This window comes from Nematolebias whitei, chromosome 1, assembly GCF_014905685.2.
Source record: "Nematolebias whitei isolate Nwh7 chromosome 1, NemWhi1, whole genome shotgun sequence".
In the NCBI taxonomy this organism is placed as follows: domain Eukaryota; kingdom Metazoa; phylum Chordata; class Actinopteri; order Cyprinodontiformes; family Rivulidae; genus Nematolebias; species Nematolebias whitei.
The window spans coordinates 91,531,880-91,552,023 of record NC_056498.1 but is presented as its reverse complement, the minus strand read 5'-3'; positions in this window follow the sequence as shown (position 1 = coordinate 91,552,023).

Genomic DNA, 20,144 nt, shown 5'->3' with positions numbered 1-20,144 from the left:
TATATATATATATATATATATTTATTTATACCCATATACATACACACATACATGCATACATGCATACATACATACACACAACTTCAAAATAACATAAATTCTCACCCTGTACTGAAAACAGTTTCAGCCTCTCAGCGCCACCAGCTGGTGAGAGGTGGTGACGTCAATTTGAACCCCGCCCTCTGGAACCTGTACTGAAAGCATAATGGAAACACAACCTGTACTGTACCGAGTAGAGTAGAGCCGTGCTGTACCAGTTCTACAGGTACTAATGGAAAAGGGGCATAAATAATGTCACCGTAGTCAGTGGAGGGAAGGAAAGTCACAGTCACAAGGCGTTTCCTAGCATTCAGAGTCAGACAGGATCTGTTTCTGAAAAAGAAACCCAGTTTAATCGAAAAAAGTTCAATCTGGTCCTCTGGACATTCCCAAAAAAAAAAAAAAAAAAAAGCAAAAAAATCTAGATATGTTTCGTCTCTCATCCGAAAGACTTCCACAGTCTGAGGTGCTGTATTCACCTCAGTCTCTTAAATAGCACCTTCTCAGAGTGGATCAACCAGTTTGCTGCTGACAACCAAAACCAGCTGCTTACATGGTCAAGAAGGACCAATGGATCATTAGCACACGGATGGCTGTTTACTATTCACGGGGGGTTGAGTGATATTAGCAACAACAGCATTGTAAGAGGGGACCCAGTTTAACTTTCAGTTTCTTTACTAGGTTTTCCACATGGAGCTTAAAAGAGAGATGCGAATCGACCAAGATACCCAAATATTAGTAGGAATCGACAAACTCAATAGGGACACCATTTGAGGATAAAATCAATGGAAGGACTGCTAGGACCAACTTCCTGTTTGTAAAAAGCATCCCTTTGGTTTTGTCAGTTTTTAGGACAAGTTTGAGACATAACAAATGGTATGGTATGGTATAAAGTTTATTCATTTAAAAAAAGTACAAAACAATTCCATGACAATATAAAAAAAAGATACAAAAGATTTAAAAGAAAGGCAGCAGAGAGAAGAAAAACATTTTATTATATCTGCCCCTTTTTTCAAACAGTTATTTCAATCATAATAATTTTCAAGTAACAGAACAAAATGAATAACTCTTTCTAATTTTTCTAATTCTAATACAAAACACACACTAAGCTACTTCATTTATACTTTTTTAACAATTCAGCTTTGATCTTTTTCTTAAATGTACACATTGACTTGACATTTTTAACATCACTCTCTAGACCATTCCACAATCCAATTCCTTGGATTGAGGTAGACCTTCCCTTCAGACTAGTTCTGAATTTTGGTTTGACAAATATCTCTATCCCCTTAAGATTATAAAAACTTTGTCTTTTAACAAAATTTCTTTGGATATTTAATGGTAATATGTTATTTTGAGCCCTATACATAACTGATAAAATACTGAAATCTACCAAATCATGGAACTTCAACAACTTTAGTTGATAAAATAATGTGCTTGATGGGTGACAGTAATGCTTTCTGGTGATAATTCTTATAGCTCTTTTCTGTAAAATAAAAATAGGTTTTGTAAATGTTTTACCCCAAACATCAATGCAATAGATTAAATGTGGAACAATGATTGTGTTATACAATATGTGTAGGGCTTTATCATTTAATAATTCCCTGACTTTGTATAGTACTGCAATAGATTTAGCTATTTTTGTTCTTACAGAATTTATGTGATTTTTCCATGTTAGCTGTTTATCAATGATTACACCCAAAAATTTCATCTCATTAACTCTACAAATCTCAACACCCTCAATTTTAAATGGATCATCAACAGTTCTCTTTACATGAACGCCCCTACAAGCACCCTGCAGATGTTGGACACTGCCTATCATGGTGTGCTAAGATTCATAACGGGCTGTAACTATCATACCCATCATTGCACCCTGTATTCATTGGTTAACTGGTCATCATTAACTTTACACTAGGGCTTTAACAGACTACTTGAGTAATCTAAACATTGATTCCTTGGACATCTATCAAGTTTTTAAATTTCACGTCAAGTATTCGTGGTGACGTCATTACGTTGCCGTTACGTCTTTGCGTCACGTGATCTGCACCGGGCGCAGACAACAAAATGGATTCCTCCAAGCAAACAGATGGAGTGGAGCAGGCCCAGTCTTGGCAAACAGGTAGAAATGCATCAATAGTCTGGAAATATTTCACTAAAGATGAATCTTCTGGTTCAACTACCGTAAGAAAACAGAAAATGAATCAACTTCCTGACTGTTTGGAGCTCATTGCGAACCGGTGTTACACCATATTCTGTGACCACCGTATATTGTGACGATAGAGGGTGGTGTTGCATGCACTGTTGCAGGTCAAAGAATATGGTGTAACACCGGGTCCAATCGACCGAACCAGAACCAGCTTCCTCTGACCTTGTTTCACAAACAAAAAGCAAAAAATATTAATCTCTAAACCTATAAAAAATCTATAAACATATTAATCTCTAAAACTAAACCTAATGTGCAACACTGCGGGTGGTGGTGTGGGGTGGTTGTCCGCCTCACTGTTTTTAGTTTCGTTTTTTACGTTCCGCACATTTCTTTCACTTTTGCAGTTTAATAATAATAACTAATAGTTTAGTTTTTCCTGTGACTTATTTGCAGTATGATAAATGGTAGGAGCATAATATATGGTCCCAATGTTTTGTTGATCTTTTTTTTGTAAATAATGACCTTTTTTGCAGTTTTATTTATTTTTGCATCTTTAGATCCTATGATGTCATCAAGTACTCGAGTTCTACTCGAGTTTTATTATGTTAATGTCGAGTTTAAAAATTATGTAGTCCTTCAACCCCTACTTCACGCAGACTCTCTCACTGGTACATTTTCATCTTTAAATCACTTTTTGGTCAGCTGCCTTCATACATCTCCTCCTACATGCCACTGTGTGAGTGCAGCTACAGCATGCACTCTCAGGACTTTATTACATGCAGTGTTCCCTCTGTGTGGACTGAACTAGGCAAAAGGACCTTCTCCTACTTCACTCCTGTTTTCTGGAATATCTTGCAAAAAGATCTGACGCTCTCGACATTGACATCTCTAAGTGGCTTCAAACATCTGCTAAGTTCCTGGCAAAACCCAATGCAGACATGTTCCTGTTTTTAGTTTTCTACATCAACTTTCTACCTAGCTGTTTTTGTAAAATAATTTTAATACCAGTTTTTTTCACTTGTTATTCTTAATTTGTATGCATCCTTTATGATTCTCTATTGTTGTATTTGTTCTCCACTAGTGTCATCACTTTTTGTTAAAATTAGGTCTCTCTTGTAAATGAGTCCCGAGGCTCAATGGGACTAACCTGTATAAATAAAGGTTGATGAATGAATCATGGCTCTCTCCTCCCTGGGAATACTCTTTATCACTTCATCCAGATCCTTCCAAAATATTGTTCTCCTCTGCGTCACATCCAACTTGTGGAGCATAACCACTGATAGCATTTAACATCAGACCTTCTACTTCTACCTTCAGGCACATCACCCTATCTGACACTCTTTTCACCTCTACTACATTTTTTCAAACTCATCCTTCAGGACCACCCCTACTCCATTTCTCTTTCTATCCACACCATGGTAAAACAGTTTGAACCCTGCTCCAGTGCTGCGAGCCTTGTTGCCCTTCCACTTGGTCTCTCAGATACAAAAAAAACAACTACCTTCCTTCTCTGCATCATGTCAGCCAGCTCTCTACCTTTGCATGTCATTGTCCCCACATTTAGAGTTGCAACCCTCAGTCCTACATTCTTGACTTTCCTCTTCTCCCTCTGTCTCCTGACACATTTATAAGATGAGATGATAAGATGATCTTATTATGGTCAATAAAGCTGTCATGTGATGTATTCATTCAAGGAATGCTGGTTCTTTAATTTTCTTTTGCGCTTATACTTTGTGTTGTCAGGCTTCTGAAAATCTACTTTGTTTCGAGGGTGTTTTTAAAATTTATTTCAGGATCAGCTTGAGATGGGTTTCTGTCCACAATTATTTACCGTGGAGTGTGAGCCTGGTGACAACACTACACCCAATTACAGTAATTTACTGTGTAATTACATACAGTGACACCCTGAAGGGTTACATTACACACTGCTCAGACCCAACGTATACATGATGCAACACGTACAGAATGCACTGATAAATTACAGCAACGAGAGTCACACAGATTAAACTGATCCAAACTTTAATTTATGGGGACTTTTGCAGTTAAATGCAACTTACAGCTGTCCACATCTGATTTACATCACCCTCAATAATTTAAAAACATGTCATATATTTATACAAAGCTCAGCTCATTATCATCTTCTTCCTGTAATCATTAAGAATTGGTTTATATTAGCTGAAAGTTTCCCAATTCTTGTCGCAATAAATAAAAATGAATTGAAGAAATGCAGTGGATCATCACACATGTGGTGTGTACCACCAGTTGGGGGTGGGGTGTGACAAATTTAAAGGATGATTCTGTCTCTTAAAGATGATCCTGAAACTCTGACCAGATTAACATACACAGGTACTAAACAGAACATGATAACACACACAGGAACTAAACAGAACAAGATAGATAGATAGATAGATAGATAGATAGATAGATAGATAGATAGATAGATAGATAGATAGATAGATAGATAGATAGATAGATATATAGATAGATAGATAGATAGATAGATAGATAGATAGATAGATAGATAGATAGATAGATGGATAGATGGATACATCGATACATGGATAGATAGATAGATCGATACATGGATAGATGGATAGATGGATACATCGATACATCGATACATGGATAGATGGATAGATGGATAGATAGATAGATAGATAGATAGATAGATAGATAGATAGATAGATAGATAGATAGATAGATAGATAGATAGATAGATAGATAGATAGATGGATAGATGGATACATCGATACATCGATACATCGATACATGGATAGATGGATAGATCGATACATCGATACATCGATAGATGGATAGATGGATAGATGGATAGATGGATAGATGGATAGATCGATAGATAGATAGATAGATAGATAGATAGATAGATAGATAGATAGATAGATAGATAGATAGATACTTGTTTGATCCCGAAGAAAATTATATGGTGGTCTGTAGCTCCCATTCATACAAACAATAAGATAAAAACACACCAGCTCAAAATGGAGTACGCTTATTAAAAATAAATAAATAAATAAATAAAAACAACACTAAAAGGAGCAGATCAAGGAACAACTATGTTAGGGGATATAACCAGTTAGTTTCTCTTGTTCCTGCCAGAAGTGGCCAGATTATACAGCCTAATGGCACAAGGGACAAACTAATCTCTGAATAGAGCACCTCAACGAATGGAATCTGGTGCTCACTGAACTTCGCTGATTAGAAAAGACAGAGTTCAAGGGGTGGCCCTGATTGGACATGATCGCTCTGATTTTGGAGCACGTCCTCTGCTCTACCACCTTGTCCGCAGAGTCAAGGCCCAGTCCCACCACAGAGCCTGCCTTCTTAGTGAGCCGATTCAGCCTTAGGATTTCCTTTTTCCTAGTGCTGCCCCCCCCCCCCCCCACCAACAAACAACACCAACACACCATGTGCACACAAAAAGCAAAAAATAAATCAAAATAAAAAATGCTGGGCTGGTGTGGTCGTGAGATGGAGTAGTCGTGCTTTGCTAGTGCTCCGGTTAAAACTTAATTCTTAGCACTACCAAGTCCTCTACATTTACTTTTTTGCCTACTATTGCACACCTAACCTCCATCAAACATTTCTTTAACAAGATTTTATATTAAAAATGTAGTAAGAAGGATGACGCTGGCCTAACCCTTGAGGCAATTACGTCGCTGTTTGAGGAGCACCGCGCGGCGCTGTCAGCTGAGTTCAAAGCAACTTTTAATCAGCTGGATGTCAAACTGGACCAGACCCGGCTCGTGGTGGAGGAACACGGCCAGCGTGTCTCATCACTGGAACTTGCCACTGACGACCTGAGCCAGCGCCTGACGGAGGTAGAAAACACCTGTTCAACTCTTCAGGAGGACAACTCCAGGCTAAAGCCTAAACTAGTGGATTTAGAAAGTAGAAGCAGATGGCAGAATATTCGTATTCTGGGCCTACCGGAGTCTATTGAGAGTGGACGCCCCAAAGACTTTTTCTCCAACCTGTTTTCTCCAACCTGCTGTGCGACATCTACGGGCGTGACACTCTTCCATCTCCACCTGAACTGGACCAGGCTCATTGAACCCTCGCCCCGAAACCCGCCTCAGACCAGCGGCCGCGCCCGGTTATCCTGGGACTGCACCGGGTCCAGGTGAAGGAGCTCCTCATTCGGGAGGCTCAATGCAGAGGCAAACTTGAATACCAGGGGAAATCGATGCGGATCGTGGAGGATTACACCCCTGAAGTCCTTAACCAGTGCGCAGATTATAAGGATGTGATGGCTGCGCTGTATTCTCTGGGTTTAAAGCCTGCTTTGCTTTTTCCTGCTCGACTCCGTGTGACTTTACCTGATGGACACAGGAGGTGGCTGAGCTCTGTAGAGGAGGCGCAGAAGTACATGGACACCTTATCTCAGACTTCACAGCGCAAGTAATATTTAATTACTTTTGATTGATGAGCAACGCGTTGTTTCCGCACTGGCTTTGTTTATGTTTACACTAAACTTTTGTTTACTTGAGGTGACGAACAGATGAACAGGACTCTGCCCATATTCTGATAATCTGAGACTAGTTAGTTTTCAGTGCCTTAAAAGAGTGCGGCTTTTTAGTTTTGTATTTAGACACATAAATAATTGAAGCATTCATGTATAAAAATGTGTGAAATATATGTTTCAATATATTCTCTTGAACTATTAACATTTTTCCTCTTCTTGTTTACCTGTTGACTATCTTACATTAATTTAATCTAACTTTATGCTCGTATTTGTGTGTGTGTTTACACGTACATCTATATGTATAATTTTTTGGCTTTGCATACTTTAAAACTGTTTTGTGAGGTGCTTATACATTAATTATTTTAATGATACTGGAGCACTAGTTTAGAAGTTAGACAGGAACCTTATTTTTTATTTATTATGGAGCTTGCTGCTTTTGTTTTTTGCAGCTGTTCAGGGTGGGAAGGGGGGTGGGGGGTCCATCACTGCCATTAACTTATCTTCTCTTGCACTTTGCCAAGAACTGCACAGCCATCCACACATTGGACTGTATTACCTATTTTTCTTATGCAAATGATTAGTAATATGAGTGGTCAGTTGGTGTTGTCAAGCTGGAACGTCAAAGGTTTGAACCACACTGTTAAGAGAAGGAAGGTGCTTTCTCATTTAAAACAATTAAACACAGACATTGCTTTTCTGCAGGAGACTCACATTATAAGTGAAGATAACAAACGATTACTGCAAACATGGCACGGGCAGAGTTTTCATTCCTCCTTTCGAGCAAAGGCTCGAGGCGTCTCGATCCTCATCAGTCAGGACATTTCTTTTGAACCTTTTCAAGTTAACTCAGATAAGTATGGTCGTTTTGTGATCGTTTCCGGTAAATTGTACAACACACCAGTAGTGCTCATTAACGTTTATGCCCCAAATACAGATGATGTCTGTTTCTTTGAGAAATTATTTTCACTGCTCCCAAACCTTAACACATACTCAATGATACTCGGTGGTGACTTGAACTGCTGGCTGGATTCAGTTTTGGACAGATCCTCTACAAACCCTGCCACAGTCAGCATGTCGTCCCAAACTATCCGTGCCTTTTTATCTAAGTATGGCCTGTGCGATGTGTGGCGTTTTTAACACCCAGCTGAGAAAGAATATTCTTTTTTCTCTCATGTTCATCACTCATACTCAAGGATCGATTACTTTTTTATGGACAACAAACTTCTTCCCTCTGTCCGTGGCTGTAACAACCACAGTATTGTCACCTCAGACCACTGTAGTGAACTAGGCCTCCGACAACAATCTGTCTCTGAAGACCTTCAGGGGACAGGAACTGTTATTTCATGGATTTGAATCCAGAAATACAAATTATCTCATCAAGAGACTATTTAATTGTATCCTGAATTAATCAATTGAAAGAACACTCTTCTTTTTACATTATCAGTACTATTTTAAGATATCTTGATAATCAAAAAGTGTGTTTAGTTCATACCATTTCTAAATGTTGAAGTGAACCACTCATTTAAATCAACTGTGAAACAGTATTAATGATTTTTAAACCTTGTTAGATTTTTGATCATACAGTTAGATGCCTATTTACGAAGTAAGTGTGCATTTAGTCTTCTGTCTGAATGAGGAGTAGTAGTGGATGTCGGTCGAAAGTCGGAGACGAGTTATTAGAACGAAGTGTCTTGTTTTTAAAACTCGCAGACAGTAAATAAGAGCTGTTGGCACCTGCTTCCTCTCACCTCTTAAAAACAGTTCTCCGTCTGTACTAACCATTCTTAAACATTCCTGCATCCTCTCTTGGCTTCTAGTGACCCTCTGACATCACTTGAACCACACCCCTACTGGTTGTTTCAACTAATCAGGAAGTACCACGTAACAGGAAGTAGATACCCCTTTAAAAGGCAACACTTCTTGGAACTATTCAGTCTTCTAAGTCCTGGAACTCAGTTTAGTCTCAGTCTTGGTCTTCTTCGAAGTCTTAGTCTTTTCCAGTCTTGCTGGAACTTTCAGTCGGAGATGAGACTCAACTAAGTAGCGGATGGATTTGACCATGTGCCAAGGGTCCATCCATTTCAGCGGAGTCACAGCTCGCATCGCTGTGCAATCAACCCGAGCAGTACATGCTCTCAACTTCGAAGGAAGCTTATTCTGTTGATTGGAGCATATGGAACTACTTCTAAAGATTCTTAGCCACCCTGACCGGAGACGCTGAAAAGGTAGCGTGCCAATGGACCTCTGTTCCGGAGTTGAAGTATCCTCTGCTCAGGTAACAAGCCATTGACGCCCTGAGTGTACCAGAGGGCTGAGCTGGATTCGGAGGAAGGGTGCCATTTTCTGGTTCAACACATCTTCCCTCATCCATCTAAATCTTTAAATTTCTATTCTCCTTCTCTTTAAACTTTTATTCACCAGTAATCTAGATGCCTTCAGAAATGTTCTGTTGTCTTGTTATTAAAGTGTGCCAAGTTTATTAATCAGAAACAGATCAGCAAATCAATGTGTACATGTTTTGATGTTAAAATTTGATTCTGTTAAATAAATGACCGCATTTATTCTGATGGGTCAAAGATAAAATGGCGTCTCATGTCACTGATTAAACATCCACTCCACAAGTTATCTTGGTCACATGGCAGAAATTTAACTCGAAAAAGAAAGAATCCGTTGTAATTAAACAATTAATATTATTTGTGATTGAACTAACTTTAAGAATAATTAATTAGTAGTGAAGTTAACCCTTGATTCACTACACCACGCACCTGTGACTCTGGATTTGTCCCACTCTGACATTCCTCTAAGGAGTAGACAGTGGAGATTCAATTCAACGTTGCTGTTGATCCTAAATGGTTTCCCGAGGAACCAGAGGATGAACGGATGTACCAGAAGGGGGCAAACGCCCTAAGGGTAAAAGGTATGGCACCAGAGTGACCCATACAAACAGGGATCCCACTGGAAACCCCAAAGGGGGGAGCTGTTTCCCCACCACGCCGGGCTGAACAGCCTGACACGACAAAGAAACAGCAGCAGGTCCAGAAAGAGAACCGCAGTCCTCTGAGCTCGGACGAGACAGACAGGGTGCGTCGGTTGTTGGACTTGTTGGAAGGTGTTGCCACGGACAAACAACCTAAAGCTTTGTTTGGCGATATCATTGCTGATAAGTCAGAGCACACAGACAACACAGTTACTGCTGTCACAGACAGTCACCATGACGCTATTGTGGTAAACTCTGACACGCCCTCACCTGAAGTTGGGGGGGGTGTACAATAACACGTCACCGACGGTGACCCGTCACAAACTGAAACCTTAGAAACAGCAATAGCTGTGCTAACGGTTCAGTCAAACCAGGGTGACACAAACAACAATGCTGCCGCTGTCATGGACAGCCACCAGGACCTTGTTGTTACAAACAATGAGAGCCCCTCAACACACGGTGAGTGGGTGATCTCATACATCAATGATGGACGCCCGTCAAAAGCCGAACTCTCAGGAGCAGCAGCAACTGCACCAACGGTTCGGAAAAACCAGGATTACACAGGTGAAGGTAGACGTGAGAAGAAACGTCGACCAAAACCTCCAAGGTTCCTGCGTAACCTGATCAGAAAGGGGGTCGCTGAGAAAGCTTACCTGTCGATCACACTTGAAGGTGTCGTCACACATGAAGCTCTACTGAATGGTGGAGCCGACATAACTATTATGTCAGTCAAACTGTTTGAGGAGCTCAGGACTGCCGCTAATAGTGTTCACAGGGGAATACCTCTCATAGAATGTGCTATAGGGCTGCAGAGCCTCGCGTAGGCGAAGACAACCCTAACAGCTATAGCTATGGTTCACATGCAGGTTGGCAAAATGACACTATACCACCCGGTATATGTGTCTCCGGTTGACTCATTCCCATTTTTGGTCGGCCAGGATTTTATAAATCGCTTTGAAGCGATTATAGATTGTGGTAAACAGACAATGTGGGCTAGAGTGAGCAAACCCTTGCCAATACTCATGCCTCCTGAGACAGTCACAGACTGCCCAACAGCAGGCACTGCAGAAGGCACCGAGGACCTCTCAGCAGAGAACACAGTCCCGGTAAGTAATCCTTCAAAAGCATGTGGAACCGAAAACACCCAACCAGTGAACCCGACTCTGACTAAATTACAAAGCCTCCTCTGTGAGCTGAGACAGTCAGGGCCCACCGGGTACTACCTACCATTGGTAGTTCAAGGTGTAGAGATCCATGGATCCCACACCAAAGATGCTGTACTGTCGTCGAGGACAGATAAACCAGCTATCAAGGACAGAGCCGTGGACGGCCCTCAGAGGTCCTTTGACCCCTCCTGGCTGCTTGCAACTCTGCCAGTACAACCTACAGCCGAGCTGATGGCAGTCACACGTGCACAGGCTACAGCCAAGCCGGCTGACAACACAGTCTCTGTACAACCAGTGCTGACTGACCCGGACAGCATCCAACTTCAGAAGTTGGACCCTGCAATAAACTCAATGATGCTGTACTTGACGGACCCAGAGAAAAACATTCCGCCCGAGGCCAACCTGGATTCCAATCCAGACCTTAAAGCCCTCTTTCGGCTGCGCAAACAGCTAAAACTACTCAAGGGCATCCTAACTTTTGCTCATGGAGCGACGTCCTCACCCGTGTTCGTGGTCCCCCATGACCAAAGAGGGGTGATGTTAGTTAGGGTGATGTTACCAGATGCGATAATGTGATCAAATCTGACATTCAGAGTGAGTGACGCACCGAAACGTCGTTTTCTAGTTGCTTAATCACTACTTTTGTCAATGTTGAAACGTTGTTTTTCTGGTTGCTTAGTCACTGTTTTTGTCGATGTTGAGACATCGTTTAATTGGTTTTTGGTATTGTTTCTGAACACCCCCAGCAAGAATGAATTTTGTGTGTATTTTAGTTAGAGACTAAGAGGACTTCAACTATGCCAACATGTAGTTCATTTGTTAAACTTCAATCTTTGCGGAGTCAATGTAGATTAATGCTACCTTAAGTACCATAATCTACATTGGTCTCACGACACTCAAGCCGAACCTACTCGAACAATCCTATTCGGGGGGGGGCTAGCTAATTCTTCAGTTGAGTCTCGCCATAGACTCCAAAAACATTTAGGGGAAAACCAAAAAACCAAACCTCAAGTCGTTCGTCTAAAAGGACAACAGATAATTGAACCAAACTATGTTTTGCCATATCCTGATGCATGCTCAATAATTCAGGTAGAAAAATCCAAAAAAGTTCAATCTGGTCCTCTGGACATTAAAAAAAAAAAAAAAAACAAAGCAAAAAAATATAGAAACGTTTCGTCTCTCATCCAAGAGACTTCCTCAGTCTGAGGTGCTGTTTTCAGCTCAGTCTCTTAAATAGCACCTTCTCAGAGTGGATCAACAAGTTTGCTGCTGACAACCAAAACCAGCTGATCACATGCTCAAGAAGGACCATCAGCCTAACAATGGATCATTAGCACATTGATGGCTGTTTACTGTTCACAGAGGGCTGAGTGATACTAGCAATCACAGCATTGTAAGAAGGGGACAGTTGAACCCGGAGGCCTCCACCCCTGTTTAATGATGGACGATTTATTTTCACAAAGATGGCCTCCTTTACTCCTCTCTCAAACCATCGTTCCTCTCTGTCCAGGATGTGAACATCTTCATTCTTGAAAGAGTGACCGCTGGCCTGGAGATGAGTGTAGACTGCAGAATCCTGGCCTGATAATGTTGATCTTCTGTGCTGGGCCATCCTTTTGGCCAGTGGCTGTTTAGTTTCCCCGATGTAAGACTGATCACAGCCCTCCTGACACTGAACAGCATACACAATATTACTCTGTTTGTGGTGGGGGACTGGATCTTTGGGATGAACCAGTCTTTGCCGTAATGTATTTTGGGGTTTAAAAGCCACTGGGATGTTACGTTTTGTCAATAAACCTGATGTCTGATGATGCATGGCAGACAACCAGCTTTAATAAAGGTGAAGCCTGATCAAAGTTCTCCTCAGCAGCTGGAAATACAAGGACTGAACTCCTGCTTTAAAAATCAAGCTAAAGATGATAATGTGTAACCAAAAAGTGTTTTACTGTCTTACTAATAATCAACAAATAATCAACTAATGAAAGTATTGATCTTTAAGAAATTGTATAATCTATTGTATGATTGTGTGATTTACTTTTACTTGTGAAGTATTGAAGTTGAAGAGCAGTGCTCAGGCCTCATGTAATAGTGAACAGGCCCAGACATGTCCACATAGGACAAGCCTGGGCTTGCCTCGAGCAGTAGAAGAAAACAAGAAGTCATAGAGTTCAAACTCAGCTCATCACATGATGACGCATCTTTGAGCAAAAGAAAGTTCTGGAAAGTACCAGAGAACTGGTCTAAACCGGTTGAGGTGCAAAACAGCAGACAAGTTACTGGAAAAGACATGATGTAATTTTCCAAAACCCCTCCTTAAGAGGAGGAGAGAAAAAGAAGTCTTTAAATACAGACTGAACGGATTGAACTTGGTCAATGCAGAGTCGAAAGCCGAGTTGAAGAGCTGAACAGAAGGTACTACAGCAGAGAGCAGTTAGAAGATCAGAGACGCCCGAAAGAAGTTGGATTATCTCGGTTTGGGACAAGGCTGGGGATCTACTTCTCTTTCACACCGAAATGGGATTGGATTAGGTCTCCACTTGCAACAACAGACTGAAGAGGGGTCCTACTTCTACAAGCTTGACCCGGGCCCGTCCAAACTCTGAATTCTTCAATTTGGCATAGATTGCTCCTGCCCTGGGTAAGGCCCGTATCTCCCTCCTGGAGAACGGGAAATATGCCGTTTACTGACCCAAAGATTCTCTGAGAGACACCTCAGAATCAAGGTAAGCGGACTACCCTGTCCTTCTGGTCTAAATAAATTAATTAATCAGATTAGAAATTTAGTGTACAGGACAAATTCAAGAATATTAAATCGGATGTTAGTGGGATTTGCTCGAAGGTGCTTCTGGTTCATGAGGGAGTTGAGAGAGAACATCTTTTGGCTTGATTTGTGAAAGGTCTATTTGAAGGCAGTATCTATAAATCCTCAAGGGCTCTTGAGTTTAGAATTCCTCAGATAATAATCATCGCCTCACTTAGGGAAGAAAGTGTATCCTATGTACTCATGAAATTTAATCGTTATAAAATTGTGCCTGATGCTGTATCCCTTGCTAAAACTATTGATTAAAGCAACGTAAAATGAATAATTCTGGACTATTATTTCACCCTTAATGAACAAAAACATGGTAATGCTTGGTTCACTTAACAATACCAATAAAGGAGGTTTTGACAGGTTTATTAGCTACAGAGTGACAATACCCTTGTGCCCATTTCCAGGGCCCTAAAAATTACCAGAACAGTTAACAATTGCAATGCTAAAGTAAGAGGTGAGCGGCCACAACGCGAGTTTCTCTGGACCAGAAGATCCATCCCTGCTGCTTGGAGGTTCGAGGTAACAGAGTGAGATTAGGGTGTGACTCACAGATTTAAGGTTGTTAATATTCTGGATGAATCACCTCGCCACAGCCTTAATGAGGCTACTTTAGACAGCTACAGGTAATACCACGGCGCTGAAGTAAGCTTCCGGACCCCTTGGAGGAGAGGCTGCAACAAAGGTGCTTATTGCTACTTCCAGTGGTTACCTTTGCTTATCGGAAAGCAGACAGTTTAGAAAATAAACGTCTCAGTTTCTCTGATACTCCCCCAACATATGGAATGACCACTGGTCTGGGTCTGGGTTCCTCCTTTTCACCTGATGGCTGACTGGCGTCCTGTTTGGGTTTCTTCTCTGCTTTCAGGAAGGCCCAGTTAGGATATCCACATTGCTCTAGAGCCTGTTTTGTGTAGGATTTCTCCTTCTGCCTGGCTCCCGAGTTAGTGGGGATGCTGTCTGCTCTGTGATACAGAGTCCTGATGACTCCTAACTTGTGCTTCAAAGGGTGATGGGAGTCAAACTGCAAATACTGGTCTGTGTGGGTGGGTTTGTGGTACACCTCGGTTTGCAAATGTCCTCTATCAGAGACTGAGACCTCACAGTCCAAGAAAGCCAACTTGCCATTTTTTACATCTTCTCGTGTGAACTTGATGTATTTATCCACAGAGTTGATGTGGTCAGTGAAATTTTGGACTTCCTGAGATTTAATTTTAACCCAGGTGTCGTCAACATACCTGAACCAATGACTTGGTGGTGTCCCTGAAAAGGACGTCAAGGCTCTCTTTTCTACCTCCTCCATGTACAGGTCGGCAACAATAGGAGAAACTGGAGACCCCATAGCACACCCATGTTTCTGCCTATAATATTGCTCCCCATATGTGAAGTAGGTTGACTGCAGGCACAGTTTCAAGAGTTGACACAGTTGTTCTGTGGAAAGCGTGGTCCTGCTGCTCAGAGTGGTGTCTGATTTTAATCTTAAACTGACCACCTCTGTAGTGAACTAAGCCTCAGGTCAAAATCTGGCCCTGAGGGCCTTCCTGGGACAAGAACTGTTATTTCATTGATTTGAGTCCAGAAACACAAAATTAAGTTCATCCAGAGACTTTCTAAGTGTGTCCTGCACTGATCAATTGAAAGAACACTCTCTTTTTATTATCATTACTATTTTACAATATCTTGATAATCAAAAGTGTGTTTAGTTCAAACCATTTTAAATGTTGAAGTGAACTACTCATTTTAAATCAACTGTGAAACAGTATAAATGATTTTTAATCCTCATTCAAAGTAGAAATCAAGTTAATGTCTGTTACAAGAGTAATGATGCATTTTTGATTCTCTGTCTGAAATGAGAAGGAGTAAGTCGGTCAAAAGTCAAGTTTCGGTCAAAAACATGTTTACTGGAAAGAAATGTCATGTTTAACTTTTTCAGACAGATAGAAGGAAGACTGGCACCAAAAAGTCTCATTTCTTCAAAACATCTTTCTGTCTGTTCTTAAAACAATCTACTCTTTCTCCTTGACTTTTAATAACCTCTTACGTCACTAAGACCACACCCCTGTTGGTTCTATCAGCCAATCAGGAAGTTCTCAGAGGAACCGGAAGCAACTCTTTAAATGTCGACACTTCCTAGTTCCAAGGAGAGCAGTTCAGTTCGGAGAGCAGAACCAAACAGAAAAGTTGCTGGAGAGAACAAGAAGTTCCAGACATGATCCGAAGTTCTTCCGAGTCTCGTGGGGATTATGGAATCTTCCACATCTGAGTGGAACCTCTGACGGGCTCACAGCTCATGCGAACCCACCCGAGAGGTGAGCTGCTGTTGAACGAAGTACCGTCACTACTCCGGACGGTTCTCTGCTATCCTTACGGAGACGCTGAAAGGTGGCTTGAAGTGGAACTTTACGCCGGAACTGACATATCTTCAGAAAGGTAAAAAGTCGATCTTCAACTGCGAAGTGTACCGTGGGTTAAGCTGGGTTCGGATGGAGGGTGCCGTTCTTCGTCGACACATTTTCCCTCACACATCTTTCTCTCCATTTAAACTCCCTCATTTCCCATCTTTAAAACTCTTCTATCTGCCAGTAATTAATCCAGATATTTTCAGAAATGTCTGTTGTAAAGCTCATTAATTAAAATGTGTTATTGCTTCAATCAGAATAATCACGTGTACAATGTTTGATGTTAAACTTTGATTCTGTTAATAAATGACCGCATTCGTTTTGATAGGTCAAAGAAAATTAACATCTCATGTCACTGATTAAACCATCTCCCACACAGTATCTCTGTCACATATCTGTCAAGTAGCTCGAAAAAGAGAGAACCCGTTAAAATTAAGTATAATATCAGGTACTTGAACTAGTCCAGATATTATAACGTGTAGTGGAGCTCCGAAACTAAACAAAGCTAACCGACCTATCTCACTACATTTCTGGTGGCTCGTACAGGTCTCTAAAGAGCTCCTCGTGACCCGATATCCGCCATTTGGACATTTCGTGGCCGTACGAATGTTTGAAGAGGCGTGAGTTAAATGTGACTGAGTCTGTGTTAATACGTGAACTGACTGTTGGCATGAAAAGTGCAGCTTTCTAATCTATCAGCTGTGTGGTATTAAGAGAGCTGGAAGTTAAGTCAATGTGTTTCATTTTAAAGCTGAAATGGTACATCTGTTATCTGTGAGCTAATAAGCTGTGGAAAGCGTTTGATTATGTTTAAACTGTGGTGCAGAGAGGAACGGGTTCTGCTCAGACCCGGTTCTGTTCCGGCTCGGTTCTGATTCGTTCGAACGAGTCATTTGCATGATTAAACTGCTGTTTTGAACGGGGCGCCGTCTCAGTGCGCTGTTGAGAGCTTATTCGTCACATTTTTAACAGAAAATTGTGCATTTTGACAGTTTTAATGAAAGAAAGTTGACCGGACTTTTTCAAGCTAATGCTAACAAAGATAGCTATAATGACGATGTGTCATTGGTCTAAAACCGCTGTTTGGGTAGCTCTGATTCGCTGAGAGACGAGTGACGTGTCTGTCGTCACTTCCTCTGATGTCAGGTTGTAAAACCCACCCCCGCTGTTGTCTCTGATGATTGGTTGATTCAGTCACGTGACCCCGGAAATGAGTCTCGGTTCAACCGAAGCCTCCACTGTGTTTAAAATCGCTAAATGGGGCCGCCACTGTTCCCACAAAACTCATGTTTCATGCAAAAAAGTCGTGCTTGTTGAAACAACGCCACGTTTAAGCTTTAAATCCGTTCAGAAATGTTGATTTGACCGAAGTTTCGCTGATGCTAATTTTAAGCTAAGCGGCTAACAACCGGATATCAACAGAACGATCCACAGGAAGTTGTCATAGACTCCTTGCTGGTACAAATAAGCTTACACCGCCACCTGCTGTTGAAAGAGGAGTATAACAGTTTTCCTGAAGAGGGACTGATAATCTCCTCATCATTTTTTTTTCTTTTCACCCAACCTGGTTTAATGAGTAACTGTTAAATAGCGAATTCTGGTAAATGAAACTGCTTAAAAAGCGTTTAAAAAACTAAAGTTGCTGTGAGACTTTTAGAAAAATTGCAGGTTTATTTAATGTTAAGTGCTTTAGAGTAAATAACACTGAGAAGCTTGGTAATCTAGTATCTGTTAAAAAAATAAGCACATTAAAAAAGTAACACTGCCAGAAGAAGGCATTTACTTATATATTCATGAATTGGGGTGAATCTTACAATAAGTGCCCATTCATTTGAAGAAGTGGCTTACACAGTACTGTTGAGTGAACCCAGAGCTAAAAAGTGTGTGAAACTCACATGACACTTGAATACAAATATTTACCTGTTAAAATAATCTGAAGTTGGCAACTGTTTAACCAGATAAGTGCTGAACAGTGAATAACCATGGCAGGTGTGATAGAAAAGGATTTTGATCCTTGTGAGATGAAGGACTGTTTAGAGGGAGCGTTGACGCTGCTCACAGAATCCTTAGATCCATATGGTGAACAGGTGGACAGCATGAACTCAAAAGAGTTATTGGACGAGCTGAAGGTGGTTGCAGAGAGTGTGACCTCTTCAGACATAACAAAGTCAAGCTATGATAAGCTGGCAAAATTGGCGCTCTTATTGAAAGCATCATTCTATGCAGTGGTAGACAAGGCTGATGACCTTGCAATAAGGTTAAATGGCGACAGAGAGGGTTATCTCAAATTCATGGCACAGTCTAAACTTGCTGACGAGACCAGTGCACATGAGTTAAAACGTGAGAGGGAGCTCTCACAAAATTACCTTACTTTACAAGCTCACTCATATGAGGAGAAATTGAAGGAAAGGGAGGTCATGTACCAAAAGTTGTGCTCAGACAACGATGCTCTACAACAACAGTTGCAAGAAGCATCAAATGCTCTGAGCGGATACAAATCTGAGATAGACGCGCTTAAAACACAACTTTACCATGCAGAAAGGAAATATGGTGAGAGGCATGGACAGAATGTGGGGACACACTGGGCTTCAGACCCAAATCTCCTTACATCATACACACCTCCACCCTTACCAAAAGTAGCAGGGACAGACCTGAACAGGTCTCCACTACCAAGCAGGCAAGAGAGACCATTGAAACTTCCTCTTTCAATAGATGATCTTCAAAAACTCTCAAAATATGTACAACGCTTTGTACCTGGCCCAATGGGTTCAACTGGAACAAAAGCGTATCTGAATGACCTTGAATTCAGACTGAGTGGTTATCCTAATGCTATGGTTGAGGATAAAATCAGTCTGATAAGGCTCACTTCGGACAGAGAGGTGTTCACCTTCATCAAGCGTCAACCTGATGCCACGAGGAGGGATTACAACCTTCTGTGTGAAGCTTTGATCAGGGAGTACGACCCCTGCACGGGACCTGCTGGTTTCCCGGCTGCTGACAAGGTCACGCAAGGGAAGCATGAACATCCAAAGGTTTATTACAAAAGAATCTTCCAAGCTTATTTTGGTTAAAGAAATGAAACCGGAATGGAGGAAGAAGAAGGTTTTAAATTTGTTTTCAGCAAAAATCTCCACACTGACTTTAAAACGTCAGTATAAATGATGGCAAATTTCAGAGAAAAATCCATCAATGAGATTAAACAGTGTGCTGTGAATGTGTTTGAGGCATGTTCTCATGCTAAGACGCCCATAGAGGTGTTTCCTGGTGTAAAGGTTAAACCCCACTCCCTAGAACTGGAAGGACGGCGTGTATCGCCTCCTCCTCCTAAGAAAGGCGAGAAAAAGCAGTCTTTTCAAACTAACAAACCGCGTCATGAAGGTGCACGCTGGGACAAAAAGCTCCTCTTTCAGAGGATGAACGTGATTATCGTAAATGGGGTGTGCGTAGGACGCAAAGATATGAGAACCAAGGTGACCCATATTATCAGGGGAAGTCCGAAAAGGAACCCCCAAAAGACGTACCTAACCGTCCCCCACCTCGGACGAAACGAACCGAGGCGAAAAAATCACAAAGGTTCCAGAAACAAGGCCCTACACCTCTGAGCTCAGAAGAGACAGAGAAACTACGCAGGTTTTTAGAAACTTTGAAACACACTGACACGGGAAACTAACCTGGAGCACTATGCAGTGATGTAATCACTATTACATCTGAGGGCGCGAATGACAACATCACAGATGTCGGTGGAACACACCAAGACATTGTTGTTGTTGCCTCCAACAACCCCTCATCGGAAGAAGGGGGGGGTAAACTCACATACAAACGATGACGAGTCATCGCAAGCTGAACACTCAGAAACAGCTACTGCTGTGCTGACGGTTCAGACAAACCAAGATTACACAGACAAGGTTGAACGTGTGAAGAAACGTCAGAAAAAACCTAAGAGGTTTCTGTGTAACTTTATCAGAAGGGGGGTCGCCAAAAAGGCGTACCTGTCAGTAACACTCGAAGGAGTCCTCACACACGAAGCACTCCTGGATGGTGGGGCAGACATAACAATTATGTCAGCTAAACTGTTCGAGGAGCTGAGGACAGCCGCTGCCGGTGTTAACAGGATAATACCTCTCACAG